The sequence below is a fragment of the Arvicola amphibius genome, chromosome 9 (genome assembly GCF_903992535.2).
Source record: "Arvicola amphibius chromosome 9, mArvAmp1.2, whole genome shotgun sequence".
Taxonomy (NCBI): Eukaryota; Metazoa; Chordata; class Mammalia; order Rodentia; family Cricetidae; genus Arvicola; species Arvicola amphibius.
The window spans coordinates 66,249,886-66,267,479 of NC_052055.2; the positions used below are offsets into that span (position 1 = coordinate 66,249,886).

General features: G+C 34.6%; 1 protein-coding gene across 3 annotated transcripts in view; it reads left to right on the plus strand.

Annotated features, from left to right (window-relative positions):
• Tbc1d5 (TBC1 domain family member 5) overlaps positions 1-17,594 on the plus strand; it is a 466,882-nt gene that overhangs the window by 26,983 nt on the left and 422,305 nt on the right. Inside the window, exons 1-2 of one of the 3 annotated variants that reach the window (XM_038341980.1) lie at positions 2,573-2,616; positions 7,574-7,639. The gene's annotated coding sequence lies outside the window, so the exon portion shown is untranslated. Of the gene's footprint in view, positions 1-2,554; positions 2,617-7,506; positions 7,640-17,594 lie in introns of those variants that run through there. The other 2 variants (XM_038341981.1, XM_038341979.1) reach the window with 2 other exon arrangements.

Below are 17,594 nucleotides of genomic sequence, written 5' to 3' on the forward strand. Positions count from 1 at the left end.
TAATGTTTTACTTTATAAAGTTGCATGCTAAAATTAACTTTGATTTAGTAAAATAGCATAGTTTTTGTAGTAGGGACAAGATATTCCCACCGTGAGAGGAAACCTTTAACTCTTGAAATTTTATCTTTAATAACTTTCATTACTAAGTCCACTTGACCCTGTTATTTTTCCTCTAGAGTACATTCAGGAAAGAAAATGCTAGCCTGTGTTTTTGGTAGAGTAATCGTAACAAATATAATCTGGAAACTTTCAGTTACCCATATATTTTCATAGATCACTTCTTGTCTTCTTTTCCTTCTCAGACCATTCATATATGTCTTTAATTAGTCTGGAAAAATTTAGCCCATTATCTATTTGAATATTGTATATACTTTCTTTTCTCTCTTGTATTCTTTAGTAATAATGAACTGATTATATTTCATTTCATTTAAAACATTTTTTAATTTTATGGGTGTTTTGCCTGCATGTTTGTATTGTTACCACTTGCATTCATGCATGGTGCCCACAGAGGTCAGAAGAGGATATTGGAATCAGCCTTTGATTATTCCCTTCTGGACTTTGGTTGTTTAATTATTATTTAGTTGTTATTTTTTTTCTTTGGAAGGGGTGTGACTTAATTTTTAAGGTCACTGTTTTAGTTAGGTCATAGATAAGAAAAAGCACATTGTGTTCTGGTGGAAGTGAGATCTGTTAAAAACTGAGAACTGGATTTTAGACTGAAGAATAATTGGTATTTAGAAGGAAACATTTAAAATGATACAGAAAATATCTTGTTTAGGTGGAAGCTCCGCCTCAGCCGCCCTCTTCCCTCTCTAAACTCTGCCCCTCAGAATGCCTACCAAGAGGTTGGCTCCTCCCCCTGAGGTGCTCAAGGCCATGCCTACAAGGTATTTAAGACCCAGACCCTAGACCTGCCATGGGATTTCTCTCCCCACCCCTGCCAGATCACCTTGTTGTTGCTTTGTTCTGTTTATTAAAACCTGGTCTTATTAATTCAACTGGATTTGACTTATTGCATTGGTAGAGAAGAAGAGTTCAAAAAATACTTACCAACCCAATTTTAGGAACTGATTGATGTTTACTGAATTTTGTTCTTCAGTTCTGCATTAGTCAGAGTTCTCTACAAGAACAAAACTTACAGAATTTACACACACACACACACACACACACACACACACACACACACACACACACGTATATGGGATTTATTTGAATAACTTACAAGCTGTAGTCCAGCTAGTCCAGCAATGGCTCTCTACCAATGGAAGGCCCAAGAATCCAGTTCACCAGCTGGATGTCTCAGCTAGTGTTCAGTATATGCCAGCTCAGTTCAGTATAATCCTGAAGTAGGCTCAGTTGCCAGTGAAGGAATGGACTCCCCAGTGAGAAAGAGAAGAAGCAGGCAAAGAGCAAGCAAGCTTCCTTTTTCCATGTCCTTCATATAGGCTGCCAGCAGAAGGTGTGGCCCAGACTAAAAGTAGGTCTTCCCACCTCAGAAGATCTGAATTAGAAGTGGGTCTTCCTACTTCAAATGATTTAATTAAGAAAAAAAGAATCCCTGACTGTATTCCCTGCCTTTTGGTTTTTAGTTCATTTCAAATGTAGTCAGTTTGACAAGCGAGGATAGCTATCACAAGTGCTTTTAATAGTTAATTGTGTGTGGGTATATGTGCCTGTGAGTGGGGGTGCCTCAAAAGGCCAGGGGTCCTTGGAGTTGGAGTTGTGTAGATGTTTGTGAACTGCCTGTTTTGTGTGCTGAGAATGAAATTCTATTCCTCTGGAAGAGCTGTGACCTTCTTAACCACTGAACCATCTCTTCAGCCATCAAGTAATTTTTGTAATAATAAATATTGTTTCAGAAAATTTTTGATAGTGTTAAAGGAAAAATATAAAGCATTAAAAGCTATATATATATATATATATATTATATAACAGAATGTTTTGGAATTTTGAAAAATTTTTTGATAGCTGAACAATTAAAACCATTTTATCACCATTTTACTCTTTCTACTACTGTTTCTAAAAATGTTTATGTCTTCAGTGTTACCTAAGTGAAGAACATAGATCAATTCAGAAGGACAGTTCTGAAGTTTTATAGACAAATCAGAAAGATTTCAAGAATGCTTTATATGGAGTACATGAGAAACTTTAGAAAATGTTCAGTGAAGACTATATTTGTCTCCCTAGTAGTTTGACCCCTTTGGTATGCTAATTAGGTTGTGACTAAATTCAGTTTGTAACAGTTAGGTGATCTCATTGTGCACTTTTCAAGACTTTGAGGTTCTCAAATTTAAGGACACTTTAGAAGTCAGTCAGTCGCTTTGTCTTTGTAAGGTTTTGTCGTCATAATCTGAAATCCTGCAAATTGTTATAGCTTGTGTGTCAGCTCCAATAGAGAAAGCTCAGCTTTGAGGCTGAATTTCTAAAACTTGACACAGTTTGTCACTAATGTGGTCCACTTCCCACTATTTTGTGGACTCATGGATACGGATTATATGTGAGTGAAGTGCTGTCAGTCTATACTAAGGCTTTTCTTACTGTTGTCCCCCTGCAAAAAGGTTCTGATGGCTGGGTGAAGAGAGGAAAACGGCAGAAGAGTTGAAGTGCTGTGATACTGTAAGTATTCGTTTGAAAAAGAAGTTTAAGAATATTTCATGTCCATTTGTTTCAGGGAAAATATGTTAAAGATACATGCAAAATATAGAGGTGGATATTATAATCATCTTAATAATTTATAAGGCCTATTCCCGTGTTGCTTTTAAAAATTGAAAATGTGTTCTCATGTATTAAGATGAGGAATTTTCCAATAGCATTGAAAAATATTTCTAATTCTAACAAGGATTGATATATTCTGTGTACATTTGCTTATTTAAAACTATCAGAATCCAGAAAGTCATTGTAGTTTTATAGGTTGTGATTTGTTTGGGTGGCTTATTGTTTAGGTTATTTTGTAGAATTATTTATTTGCTGATTTATTTATGTATTTCATTATTTATTTATTTGATTATTTAGTAAATTATTTATCTGATGAATTATTAATACATCTTCATGACATGTTTTAAATTATTTATAACTTAATTTTGAGTTTATTGCTTTTAGACGCTGCATTGTTACTGACTAGTTTTGATTTTTTTCTTTGTGGTTCTTGAAAATTAAAGTATTAGCTCTAAGGCAGAGAGTACATTCATTCCAGTGCCATGAACTTCTTTTTATTTTTACTCTGTTTGTAATTTATGTCAGTGATAAGATTTTAGCTATGTTTTATCATTTAGCATTAAATTTAACCTTTTAGGTGATAAAGTGTCAGGGTATTGTGTATGTGGTCATTGTGAATCACTTGCTGATTAATGATAGTGTTTCATATATAAACAAAACTGGAACTTCACATTACTTTTTATCTCTCTGAAGTCAGGTCTACATTTCTTGTTTTGAAATAAATGATGGAATTATTTAATTTTACTGACAAGTCTGTTTTACCCCTGGAATACTTTTAGGAAAGTTCATAGAATTGAATTGCAACTTAGATTTGGATCCCTTCTTTGCTTAAAGTTGAGTATATAGACATTTGGAAAACAGCAAGATATATAAATTTTTTATCTCTCATAATGACATTTATTTACTTCATCTTACAAATAATACTAATAAGTTAGTTTGGTTTCTGTTATTAAACAATAAATATCATTTCTTCTGATCCTGTTTCATAATGGTAATTATCAGAGTTTTTCTTTAGTAGTTTATGAGTATGTAAGTAGTTACTTGAACAAAGGCGTGCTATGTCTGCAGCATGGTTTTCATTTCCTGACTATGCTCTTTATAGTTTTTACACTTGGAAAAAAGCTGCCCTGTATACCTAAAGTTGAGAATACTTTGACTTCTCTAGGTAGGTTCTATTACAGAATTCTAAATTATGCACATATATCCAAACTCTTTCCTCAAAATATTCCATATATTAATATTTAATTAAAATGCTGCAGTAATATCTTCTTATGCTTGTCTTGAAAAATGTTCTTCAGTGGTTTATGTAACATGTATTTAGAAGTGTGTATACCAGATACATCTGGCTTTTCTATTCTATAGAAAAGATCTTCATAACTGTTAGATATGGAATTCCATTTAAAAATGTTCTTTAATATACTTGTGTGGTCTTTTGAAGAAAAATGTTGCATTCTCCTGTAGCATGATTAATAAAAACCCAGAGACAGATATTAGGGTTCAACCTGAAAGTCAGAAACGCAAAGTAGCCAGGCACTGGCTCTTACCTTTATCTTAGTCTGAAATGGCGATCCTGCCTCATGGAATCTCAGAATGAGACTGTGCTTGAGAGCTGTCTCCTCCCATTTTATATTCCTCTCTAGGGCTGGGATTAAAGAAGTGCACCACTAACTCCTGGTTTCTATGACAAACTAACATGACCACTGGGATTAAAGGTGTGTATCACCATTGCCTGTTGGGCAAGGCTGACCAATGTGGCTGTTTTACTCTCTGATCTTCAGGCAAACTTTATTTATGAAAATACAATTGAAATATCACTGCATTCTCCATTTCTGAATAAAGTATGTGTTAGCAGTCATGGTAATCTACTGAAGGTACATTATTATTTACACCTATTGATAGAATACTAACTGAATTGTACAAGTGATCATTCCTTTGATGATACACATGTATATACAATTACTGAAGCACAGGCATCTGGGAATTTATTCAGACAGTAAGATAATTTTAAGAACTTGTGTTTGAGCTGGTGGTGGTGGCACATGCTTTTAATCCCAGCACTTGGGAGGCAGAGGTAGGCACATCTCTGTGTGTTTGAGGCCAATCTGGTCTACAGAACAAGTTCTAGGACAGCTAGAGTTGGTGCACAGAGAAACCTTGTCTTGAAAAAACCAGCAAAGAGCTTGTGTTTGAAAAGAGATATTAATATAGCCTATTATAGATAGTATTATTCAGTTCTTACCATATGCTACCCAGTATATTTTAATTGGATTTCGTGACTTTCCCAGTGAAGTAACACTGTGATTGTATTTTTTTTTTATTTTAAGGATGAGGAAATAGAGAGTTGGAGATGTTAAGTAGCTTGCTTATTGTCATATAGCTGAACGTAAGTGGGGGGGCATTGGGATTAGGAATCATTTAGTTAGCTCAGGGGGACCATTCTATACCTATTATTTTTATATATAGAGAGAGATAGTATAATACAGTATTAAGCTCGAGATTGTTCTACATTTTAGAGGATTTATTTAGTTACTTTTTTTTACAGGTTTAGCTTGTTCAATTTGTGTTACACTTAATTATCTTTTTTGAATAATAGACAAATAACTTGAACTACTTGTATTTTCTGATTGGATATTTTTAATGCATAGAATGGAACAAAACTGCATACTTGTATCTCTGAGATCCTATGTATTTACCTGTCAGATAATCAATATAAAGATCACATCTTTGACAGTTAACCTCAAGGACATGTCCAGGGCTCTGTTTGTTCCAGTATGATTTGTGCATAAGAATACTATAATATTGTTAGGACTAGACACATATTTTTAAAAGGATGATTGGTGGTTAGGTTTTTACATACATGGGCACATACTATTAAATCAAGCCTTAATACAGGACGTAAGCACTTTAACATGTTCATAAACAGGACAAAGTAATCATTTCAGCTTCTAACACAGCTACTTATTTTTGAGACAGGGTTCCACTATCTAGCCCGGCCTGGTCTGGGTCTTGTTATCCTCCTGTCTTAGCCTCTTAAGTGCTGGGATCAAAGACATACACTACCATGTCCAGTTCAGTACAGTTTTTAAATCACATGTAATTATTTAAATGACTCTTGGAAGTCTCAGAGTAAAAAAAAAATGTGTCAGTTTGTATGAGGCTTATGGGAAAGGGTTTCTCTAACTCTATTTGGTATCTTCAAACAGGGAGATCTCCATCCTGGTTCTTAAATAGGTACTCCAAACACATTAGAAAACAGATGAATTAAACAACAGTTTTTGTGTGGGTTGGTGTTAATGCCATAGCAAGCAGGGTAGGGTAATTCAAAGTTGTAATTATTCAGATAATATTATATCATGAAATTAGTAATACGAAATATTACCATTGCTATGATGACTATGAATTTGTTATCTTATCTAAGACAGTTTTGAAGCCGTTATTGGCCTGGATAGGAGATTGTAGAGTGGAGCCTTTCTGGGTTCTGATAGCCTGTATATTGTCTGTTGAGCAGCATTTTCACTTGATATAAAATATCTTTAAAGTTGTCTTTTTTTCCTAAATAATTTTATTATGGGCCACTATTTATCTTTTGTTTTTTACCTCAGCCAGTGTGGTTGGTGGCTGTCTTTTGGGAAAGGCTACCACTCTACTGCTCTTGGTACCCGTTTACTTTTTCTTTAACTCATTTAATTGTGCCTTATAAAATTAATATAGAAGCGAGGAGTACTTTATGTCATAGCTAAGTTTACATTTGTTGATTTTTTTTTAATTACTTAAAAAATATTTTGGTCATATGCTTCCCCTTCTCTGAGTCTTCTCAGTTCGTAGATCCCCACCTGATTCATGTTCTCTCTCAAAACCAAGAAAATGAAAGAAAACACAAAACAAAAGCCAATAAGCTGTAACAAAAAAAGCATGCATAAAAACATGGAATCCATTTTGTATTGATCACTCCTTTGCATGAGGCCTGCTCTGGAGTGTGGTTGATATAAGCAGTGACATTCTGTCGGAGGAAACTGATTTTTCCTCTATGAGCAGGTATTAATTACAAATAGCTTCTTGGTTAGAGGTGGGACCTTGTGTCCACCTCTTTTCCATCTGCTGGGCCTTGTTTGGGGAGAACTGTGCAGGTCTTGTGTGTGCTGCGACAGCCTCTGTACTCACATGTGCATCAGTCCTGTTGTGTATGGAAAATGCTGTTTTCTTGGAATCCTTTGCCACCTCTGCTTCTTACAGTCTTTCTGCTTCCTCTCTCACATAGATCCCTGAGTTTGATAACTTCCCATCCCAATCAGGGCTGAAAGGTTAGAGCTCATTTTCAAGGAGGACACAATGAAAGGGTATTATTACTGGGAATAGAAAGATAAACAGGCAAAGTGGACCACAATAAAGTGGACAGTTGTCATTTTTCTTTATATCAAATATTGAAGCATTCTGTGTTTCTTTTTTCCTTAAGTCTGGTAATTAACAGTGTATTTGACATTTTACTGAAAGCTGATTCTGTTCGTTAAACCTTCAGAATTTACAATTTTGTTGAACGATCCAGTGATCTTACTAATTTTTTTTAAATCTGTGCTACATATCACATATGATGGTAAAGCTGGCAGTTTTGTCAGATTATTTTCATCCTATTTTCTGTGTGATAAAACAGAACTTCAAGGGTATAGCTTACATTTTCCCTTCTCCCTTCTCTTTTCCTACCTCTTGATCTTTTTAATTCTTTCATTTGATGGCTTACGTACATTATTTAGTTCTAATTCGACTCTAAAAGCTTCATTTCTAGTTTGTGTTTAGTTTATAGGTGGCTTGATTACTTTTAACCAAGTAACTGTAGAGGAATATTTGTCCTCTACTGTTCCAGTGCACTGTGCCTGCCTGCTGCCGTACTCCCTTTCATGATGACAATGGACTCGAGCCTTCTGAAGCTGTGAGTATCCATTTGTTCTGGTCATGGTGTCCTATCACAGCCATAGAAAAGTAAGACAATTTCCATGTCTCAAGATGTATCTTATCCTATTTTGGTCTGATGTAAAGATAACATCATTAATTTATTTAATAGTATTCTAAAGTTGTTGAGGTATTTGTTTTCATTTTGTTTTTTGCCTTGCAATGATTTTACATAACCAAAGTAATTGATCTTAAGAATTCTTTTTTCTGCAATCATATATTTTGATTTCAATTTAATATTAGTATTTTTCAAGATACCATTAGCTATTATTTATATTGTATTTTTTAATTAAAATTGGGCTAATTTTACCCCTTCTAGACACCATGGCCTTCATTAAGGATTTAGTAAAGTTACTTTTTGAGTGTGCCAAGTTCCTATTTTACAACATTTCTATTATTCCATATTCCAAAATTAATCCATCTCTTTAGTTTTACTTTGTACTTCATTGCCTTAATTAGATTACACTGAGCCCAGTGTACACAAAAATTTCATGAGACTTAGGAAGAAATAATATAATTATTTTACTGTATAAACTTCTAAAATGTCTGGGGAAACTGCATTGCTTAATAGTTGTGATTACTTCATTGTTTCAAGTTTATGCCAGGGTTGAGAGAATTTGAACATACTGTGGTGTAGTTATGAGATAAATCACAATACTCCATAACATACTTCAGATAGAAAATGTCAATATAAGTTGGATATGATTTCTCATTTAAGTTAATAAGCCAGTAACTCTTTAAATTAGATGACTGCTACTTTGTGCTAGTTTTTGAGACAATCAGCAGTGTTTCTGTGACAATTAGCAGTTTCTTCATGGTGACAAAAGTATTTTGAACTTCTTTATGGAAATATAATTTTCAATATAATTTTCACTGAAAGGCATTTTGCTTGTATTTAGCTATAGATGGTATTTGGGGTTGGGGAGCAGGGTAGAGGGAGAGGTGGAGTGACGTTACACAGTTCTTGTGTATGGAATGCTCAAAAATATAAAGTTTCAAACAAAAAGAGAAATGGAGTTAGCAAGTTAAGATAGTAGAAGAAAGCTCATTCTCCTTATAGTACTCGATTTTTTTCATGTTTCATTAAGTATGTCTAAAATCTTATTTGGGGTTTCTGTTTGCTTTTTAAATAAGTAAACATCTGATTTTTCATGTGAAGAAAATTGAGAAGAATATGCTAATGAAGTAACAGGTCCCAAGTTGTTACAGTTGTGGAATTGAGAGTTGGTCTCCTATTTTTTTTTTTCTCTCAACAAATGTTATAACCATTTACTTAAAATCTTTTGGGAGCTGGAGAGATGGTTCAGCATTTAAGGACACTGACTGACTTATTCCAGAGGCCCTTGGTTCAATTTCTAGCATCCAAATGGCTCACAACTGTGTGTAACTTCAGTTCCAGCGCATCTAGTACCCTCACACAGACATACATGCAGGCAAAATAGCAATGCATCTGAAACTAAATAAATCTTTGTCAGGCGTGGTGGCACACACCTTTTATCCTACCATTTAATACCTTGATCCCAGCACTCAGGAGGCAGATGTAGGTGGATCTCTGACTTCCAAGACAGCCAGTGCTGTTACAGAGAAACCCTGTCTCAAAAAAACCCAAATAAATAAATAAACAACAACAAAAAAACCAAAATTCTGTACTGGGAATTTTCTAGTTTATACTGAATTTCACAATGCTACTTTTAATATCTGATTTATTCTCACTGTTCTGTTGTATTTCACACTACAGTATTTGTGCATTTATTTTCTTTTGACTGATAGCATTATATATTGAAGTCTACACAAATATTTGTGGGGGATCTGCAAGGTTCCATACTTTGAGCACAAAGGTCAGTGTGATTTAAATGAGCATATCTCCCTAAAACTGGTCCCCAGTTGGTGGCACTGTTTGGTGAAGTTCTTGAGGTGCAGCTGTGTTGGAGGAAGTATGCCACTGGAGATGGGCTTTGAGAATCTAAAGACTCCAACCATCTTCTGTTTGCTTTCTGCTTTCTTGTTGCTATTCAGGATGTGAGCTCTCAGCATCCTTTTCCAGTCACTGTGTCTGCCTGCTGCCTCTGCTCTGCACTTTGGACTCTAACTCTCTGGAACTGTGAGACCAAGTAAACTCTTGTCTGAATTGTTTTGATTTTGGTGTTTAATACAGTAATAGGAAAACAACTGGTGGAGTACCCAAACCTTCCCCTCTCTTAGTGTAAAATCTTTATTATACTTTGTGAAAGATGTTTAAAATGTATTGTATCTAACTTTTATAATTTTAGTTTGGGGTAAACTAACCTGTGTGCTGTTGATTTATTTATCAAACCAATCCAAGTGCTGTGTTACCTGCTTAGGGGTCTTGTTTGGGTTTGTTTTCTCTGCTAGTTAAATAATTAAAGGTCAGGAAAAGCAACTCAGTAAGTAGCAGCAGATAATAATCTTTATTTAAGGTGAAGAACTGCCTGCACACACATACCCATGCTCAGAGCAAAAGACTCCCTGCAAGTTAGAGCTGTTACAAATCTGCTGTTTTCCTGGAGGACTGGACTTTTAAGTGTTTGGTGGGCTGGAATGTCTTCCCCTAAATCAGACTTGGTCAACTTAGACAAAGAAGAGATGCTGATGAACCCACAGCTTTGGGGTAAACACATCCAGTTCCAGCCGTGAAGGGACCCCTGTGGACCTTTTTCTTTTCTTTTTTTTTATATCAGTTTGAGACAGTGAACAAGCTGCAAGTATGCCTTCTTCACTTAACTGTGCCCCCTTTCCTATTTGTCTGCCTGTTAGAAGTCTGTCAGACTTCTCGTTCCTCACTTGGTCTGTGCATAAGTAGTAAGACAAAGGTTTGCTTATTATTAACAGTATGATTTTGTTCCCAGATGGTTATGTTCTCTTAATAGTGAAATTATGATTGAAATGGTATACTTTTAAACACCTTTGAAAAGATAAATAGCATGCAAGCCAGATATTAGAGTACTATTGTTTTTACTTTTTCACTGAAAGGATTTCTTACTGAAATTAAAGGAAAAGATTAGATATATGGATAGGTTTGGGTCATTTCTCATATCAGTAGTTTCATGAAGCTAAGCAATGTTTATGCTGTGTAATAAACAGATGTTTCTCTAACAGTGCAATACATTATGTGCCACAGTGGTCTTGTGTGTTAATCATAAATGCTGTCTTCTTACATTCGTCGAGACTTGACAGGCATACACAAAACTTATTTAGGATATTGTTTTTGTTCTCTCTTTCTCTCCTTTCTATAGCATTAGTAAACACCTTTTAACACCATTATAAGATTTTGGGAAAATATTCTTTTTTTTACACCCATTTTTTTTTTCAAATTTAGTGATATTTATGATTTTCTCATATACCAGTTTAAAATACCCACTAAAATACTTATAAAAGATTCTTATCTTTTTGTATATTAAGCTTACTTTGAAGATTTCCCATATGTGGCATTTTTAATTTTTTTGCTTCTCTACTTTGACAGCAGTAATGAGTATTTTCTTAAAGTTGTGGGGCAAGATCTGCCCACCCCTTAATTACAGCCAGTCAGCCTAGTGTGAGATTGTAATGTGGGGTTTACAATCTCCTGCCCAGAGTTTAGATTCTCTCTTTGGGCAGGTGTATAGTAACCCACTAGTTTTTCTTTTCCTTTTACTTAGTTTATTATATGAACACCTTCAAACCCCACTACATCTGCACTGTGACACTGGTAGACATTCGTATTTACATACAGTCAGATAATCTTATATTTGGTAATTATTCCTATTGTGTGGTTTTATTCCACGGAACCTATCCGAGTTAAAATGTGGTTTGGATGCAAAGGAAATAATTAATGATTGGAAGCTAGAGAGTTGGTAAATTATTTATTCAGGCCCCGAGGAAGCGGAGAAGCCGAGTGATGACTAATATCACTTGTGGTAGTGCTGGTTGTTATTCTGATTCTTTTACATGGTTTTGTGATATGCTGTAGCACCTGCTAGCTATCTGTATACCCTCCTGCTGCTGCCGCATCAAAGGCAAAGGCTTAGTTTTAAGGAAGTTTGTTTAGGTTGGAAAGGAAATGACTAAAATGACTCTAAGTCAGGGATTTTTTTGTTATGTTTTGATTTTTTTTTTTGCTTCTTCAGCATTTAGTAATATGAAAAGATTTTTTTGTGGCCTGGTAGGAAATCTAGAATATACATTTTATTTAGCCAGGAAAGACTGACTTTATTATCTTTGTGTTTTATTAAATACTTAAAGAATGGAGCTTCTTTATTGTTCTCAGACTAATTAAAAACCCCGTTAAAGGAGATGATTAGTATGCTAAAGATCAGATCCATTTTCTGGTAACATTGAATAAAAACCACTGCTCCTGTTTGACAAGGGCTGTCTCCTTTTTTCCTGATGGCCAAGGTTTATAATCAGTACTCCAAAAGGACATTTCTGCACTGCTTCTAGCTCAGCTTCTGAGTTTCTCTGAGAGACAGAAAAAGTTTGTCAGAAAGCACAACCTTCCCTGGTCTGATTCTACTGGTCAGATGACAGCTACTTTCAAACTCCTTTGAAAATACATAATGAAGAGCAGATAATGTGCATGCTGTGTTAGGAGAATGAGCTCTTGTGCTGCTGTCAGGACTAAATGTTGTTCAAGTCCAGAAACTGAGGTTTTCTTCTGCTTGTTCCTAGTGACTTGTTTATAGAGATTTCTAACTTTAACATAAAAATAAGGGGTAGTTGACTGGCATACAAAGCAATAATGTTGGAAGTGGTCCTGTATTCAGTGTGTGTTGACTTACTGACTTGCTTCTCTTCATCAGACATTTACTAATCTTATGTGCCAGCCCTCTGGGAAGAACTACTAACTACTACTCTTCTGCATGTAACCGCCTATTAAAAGAGGGCAGTGTGACTTGGGCTATTGAGAGCATTTGCAAGGGCTCTTTGATGTGTATAGCAACTCAGGATTGCTGTCTCTGTTGTTACTCCTCTGTTTTACAAAGGATCAAAGTTTTAGTGGAATGGGAACTGATTGAAATAAAAGTCAGTGGTTGGTTTTGGCTTTAGTAATTTTTGGTTATTTAAAATTCATATGGTCCTGGAGAGAATTTTAGTGCCCTTTCAATATTTGACTGGGAAAGGGGAAGACTAATCAGTTGTTAGTGAGTTCTTTCCCAAATCTGGATGAAAGATATGATCTGATAATCTTGCTTTTTTTTTTTTTAGTTTTCATAATAAATTTTCTTATAATAAAATACTTTTCTTTAAATCTAGAGTCTTTTTAAAAAATGCTTAATGTATTATGAATTCTTGTGTCCTTTTGATCCTTTACATACTATTTAATAAAAAAATAAATTAATTATTGATTTTTTTTTTGTTTTAAGTTACTGGTATCTAATTTCTTCAGCCATATTTATTTGGTTAAAGTTTGTCTTTTAGAGGGGAAAAATTTTATCTAAAGAACAGTGTAGGGCACTAGGATTATAGTTTAGGAGGTGGAGCACATGTAAGAGGCCCTGGGTTAATCTTTAGCACAACAAAAAAAGAAAAGCACTAAAGCAATATTGTATGCTGATTATGAAACATTGAAAAGTGAAAACTTACTTATTGCCTGAAACAACCAGAAATCCCCATTTTCTTAGGATTCTCTTCTTTTTCACTTTGTTGAATTTTATACTCCTGCATAAATAATCATAATTTAGTGGATATGCTTTTAGAAGATAATATTTTTCGTTAGGTACATCCTTCATCAAGCTTATCATCTAGGAACTAGGAGTCTCCTTTCTCCTTTCATACCATGATAGTTTGCTACACTTGTGTGTGTCTTTACTCTGAACTGCGTGAAGGCAAGCACTATCTCGTGGTCATACCTGTTTCTGTGACTTCTGTTTTGTGTTATGCGAATAAATGAAAGTAGCTCTTAAATCCAGCAACTTCTCTATTTACCACTGAAATCACTACATGAGAGCACATACATCAATGTCTCCCCCTTTGATTTAATGGTCTAACTATGCACGGCTTTAATAGTGATGTGATTATACTAAAAACTCAGTGCAGTTTATATATCTGAAATTCTTCTGAGTCCTAAAAAAATGACGTAGTCTTCTACATCCTAAGTAACAAAGATTCATGTTGTTCAAATGTTTCAAGAAATCTTTTGAATAAGTGTCTATATGCAATATTTCAATTTTAAAGCACTGAAAAAAATAGTGTATTGAAAGATGTTTTATAATCAGCTGGACCCTGAGTAGTCTGATATATAAAGATGTTAGACTCAGCATGTTGTCAATAGTAGATAAAAGGTAGTTTGGATACTAGAATATATGTATTCCCAGAAATTGCTATCTTAAATATTTTTTGTTAGTAAGACACAAGGATAAGAACTTGGACCAAGGTGAGAAGGCAGCAATGCAACAAATGCTAATAGTTGCTGTGTTGGATTAAGTATGTTTGTGAACAAGTGAAATGACATACGCAGGGCAGGGCTAGAAGTTTTGGCATTCATGCTTAGGATAGGCATTACAAAATAAAATATTGTAAGCATTCATAGTAGAGAACAGCTCTTTTACATTCCTTAAATTATACTTTGAAGAGGATTTAGGCATAAATGCTTTAATAGCATGGTAATATGGAAAAAGATGAAACAGGTCATACTTTGTTTTGTTTCTGGAAACATTTTTACTCTATAATTGGATGGTATCTTGGGATAAGCTTTATGGAAAACTTACCAAGTTGGAAGAAGATTTCAGCTGGAGTGTCTGAAGGGTCATTTAAAAAAACCCTTCTCTATTAAAATAAAATGTGTCCAAGCTTTAAAGAAAAGATCTTGGAGTTTGCAGATGATCCTAAAATTGGAGCTAAGGGAAATAATGAGGAACAATGCAATCAGATTCAAAAAGATTTGGATTGTTTAGGTGATTGGGCCAGCAGATGGCAAATGCAGTTCAGTGTAGACAAATGTAAAATAATTATCTTAGGAACAAAGAACCAATCATACAGCACACTGATCAGGAAAAAATTTGTGAGTTATTGTAGGAAAACCATTGAAACAGTTAACCCGGTGCACAGCTGCAGCAAAAAAAAAGGCAAGCAAGAAACCAAATTAGCAGATGGATAGAATATAAAGCAAGAGGCAATACTTGCAATGTATTAAGAAACTTGCTAGACCCCATCCACATTAACTCAGTCTAGTATTGGTTGATAGAACTAGTATAGAAAAAGTAAAAAATTACCTAGACATATACCTAACCAAATCTGATAAATAAGGTTAGAGAAGTGCATTAGAAATTCAGAAACATTCATAGATAGGAGTAAGACATTGCAGCAGGTTTATCTACTACCCAAAGTAGGTTTTGGTATGATTTCCACGTTCTCGGGTTTTACCAACCCTCTTAGTGAGGAGTGAATAAGAGCCTGGACATGAGACTTGGTTGCTGTTAATGAGTTACTATTTTCTGGCTGGTAGCTCTTGATGCATATTTCATTCTAATTTGCCATCCCTGGTTACTATATAGATGTGCTTCTCCATCCTTGTCTTGGTTGTTTTGAGCTATCTTGTGTCTAGCTATTTGTTAATATGTTGTCTTTTGATTGTCTATCTGTTGTTACAATTAAGAACTTAGCTGGTTTAGTTGTAGAATTCTGATATTTTAGCCTTGGTTATTACATTTTCTTTAAAAAATGTTTTTTAAAACTATAAGTAACTTTTTGGATAAGAAGAAAACTGAAATAACCCTCTCTCCCTGAAAAGAATTGTAAACTTTAACTTTATTCATGTAGCTGAGTAGTGTCCCTGTTAAAATTTGCTATTAAAACTCAGCATATCTGTTGGAAGAATATTTGCGTTTTTTTATACATTTGTACTTACTTTTTTTCACATTGTTTTGAGATAGAGTCTTGCTTTGTTAGTACTACAGGCAAGCTTTAAGTATATTAAAAATCTCACCTCAGCCTCCATTACTGTTGATCTGTTGATGAATACCTGTCTAAATTAAAAATATAGAATATTCAGAAACATTTTCGAATTGGCAATTGTTGCTTACAACTTAAATTTGATGAGGTGATTAATACATAGAAATTTGTCACATAAGCAAGACTTCAGTTTGTTTCATGTATCACATCATAACGATTCTTTTTTAAGTATTCCTGGTTCCTTCTGCAGCTGCTTGAAGTACAATCACATGCAGAGTAAAATGAGAAAGAAGTGGTGTATTAAGTGTGTTGTTACTCTGTAGTTAGAAGTTGCTTTAGAATGATGATAGTAGAATTCCTCTGTCAGTAAGGATCTTAAAGGCCATAGTTCACTGAATATTAATAACTGATACAGTGTGTTTATGAACAAATGAAATGACGTGTACAGAGTATGCCGAGAAGTTTTGGTGTACATACTTAGGACAGTCATTACAAAATAAAGTCACCATGGATTCCCTGGAAAGAAACTGAAATAATTTGACTTTGAATCTTTATCATTCTTAAAAGTGAATTGCAATTCTTTTATCAGACTAATGTCCTTCAATCTACTACTTTTACTTTGACCTGAGACTTCATATATTATGCCACCTGTAGCATGCCTCATGCCTTACCTTTGAAAGCTGTTGTTCCAAAATTAAAATGTAACATATTTAGTATTTGCTCTATAGTGTAAATGATGGGCAGCATCTACAACGTTATGTGACTGAACTGTTTGTAACATCTGTTGGAATATAGGAATTATTTGATGAAGAGGATATTGGAGACATTGAATGGTTCTTTGAAATTTTGATTGGTCTGTCTCAGTGGTAAAAATTTCACATAACTTCAAGGGAATGTCGTTAGTGCTATTGTGTAGTTGGTTGCCTTTTTCATATGACCTTTTAATAAAGAAAATAAGTATATTTAGGTAATTAACTATTATAAGTATGCAGTCATAAGGATTGTTAAAGTTTGCATTCTACTTTTTAAATTGCTTGACTACTTTATAAAAGTGAATAATGGCCGGGTGGTGGTGGTGCATGCCTTTCTTCCCAGCACTCGGGAGGCAGAGGCAGGCGGATCTCTGAGTTCGAGGCCAGCCTGGTCTACAAGAGCTAGTTCCAGGACAGGCTCTAGAAACTACAGGGAAACCCTGTCTCGAAAAAACCAAAAAAAAAAAAAAAAAAAGTGAATAATGTTTTAATTAATTTTTTTCTGCACTACACACAAACACACTCACACATACGCAGTGTAGGAGAGAGAGAAATTTATGAATATTGAACAAAGAACTGAGATACTGAATAGATAATTAAGTACTGAGATTGATATGCCAGATTACGTGCACATCTATAAGTTAACATGATGGACAGGTTAGTAGCAGAATTAAATCTAGAGATCTTCCTCCATTGCCTTCCTTAGAGGAGTTTGTTCTTTTCTTGACTGTCTGTATGTTGGTTCCTTTGCAACTGTGGGAACCTCATGTAGCAGTTTTTGTTCACAATTGCAGTGGAACTGCATGGATGTTGGGGATGCCTTCACTACCTCCTGCGGGGCCCTGCTGCTCCTGGCTGTTTTGTAACTTGCATAGAAATGAGGTCTGTGACTGCTGCCTACTCTGAAAACCACTAGTAGATTCGGGAGCTTGTTTCATTTTCCTTTTCAAAAATTCTTTTTGAGTCATTTCTGCAGTTTAGAGGCTGGAGATGGCTTACTTTGATAGTGAGAGTATCCTATACTTGTTTCTGCCTATATCTTTCATCTCCTTCTTTGATTATTATTTTTATTTTATTTCTTGTTTAAAAGTGATATAATGTTTTTCGAAAAAAGTGGGCTTATGAGTTTATTCTAAAAACTTACACTATTTACCAGTAAAGATGGAGTAACTCTCATAAAACATTAATCCATATGAAAATGTAACGTTAACATGTTTATGTTCATTTCATATCATGTTATGGGCAGGAAATGAAAATCAGTACATTGATCTCATAGTATTTTGTTATAAATAGAGG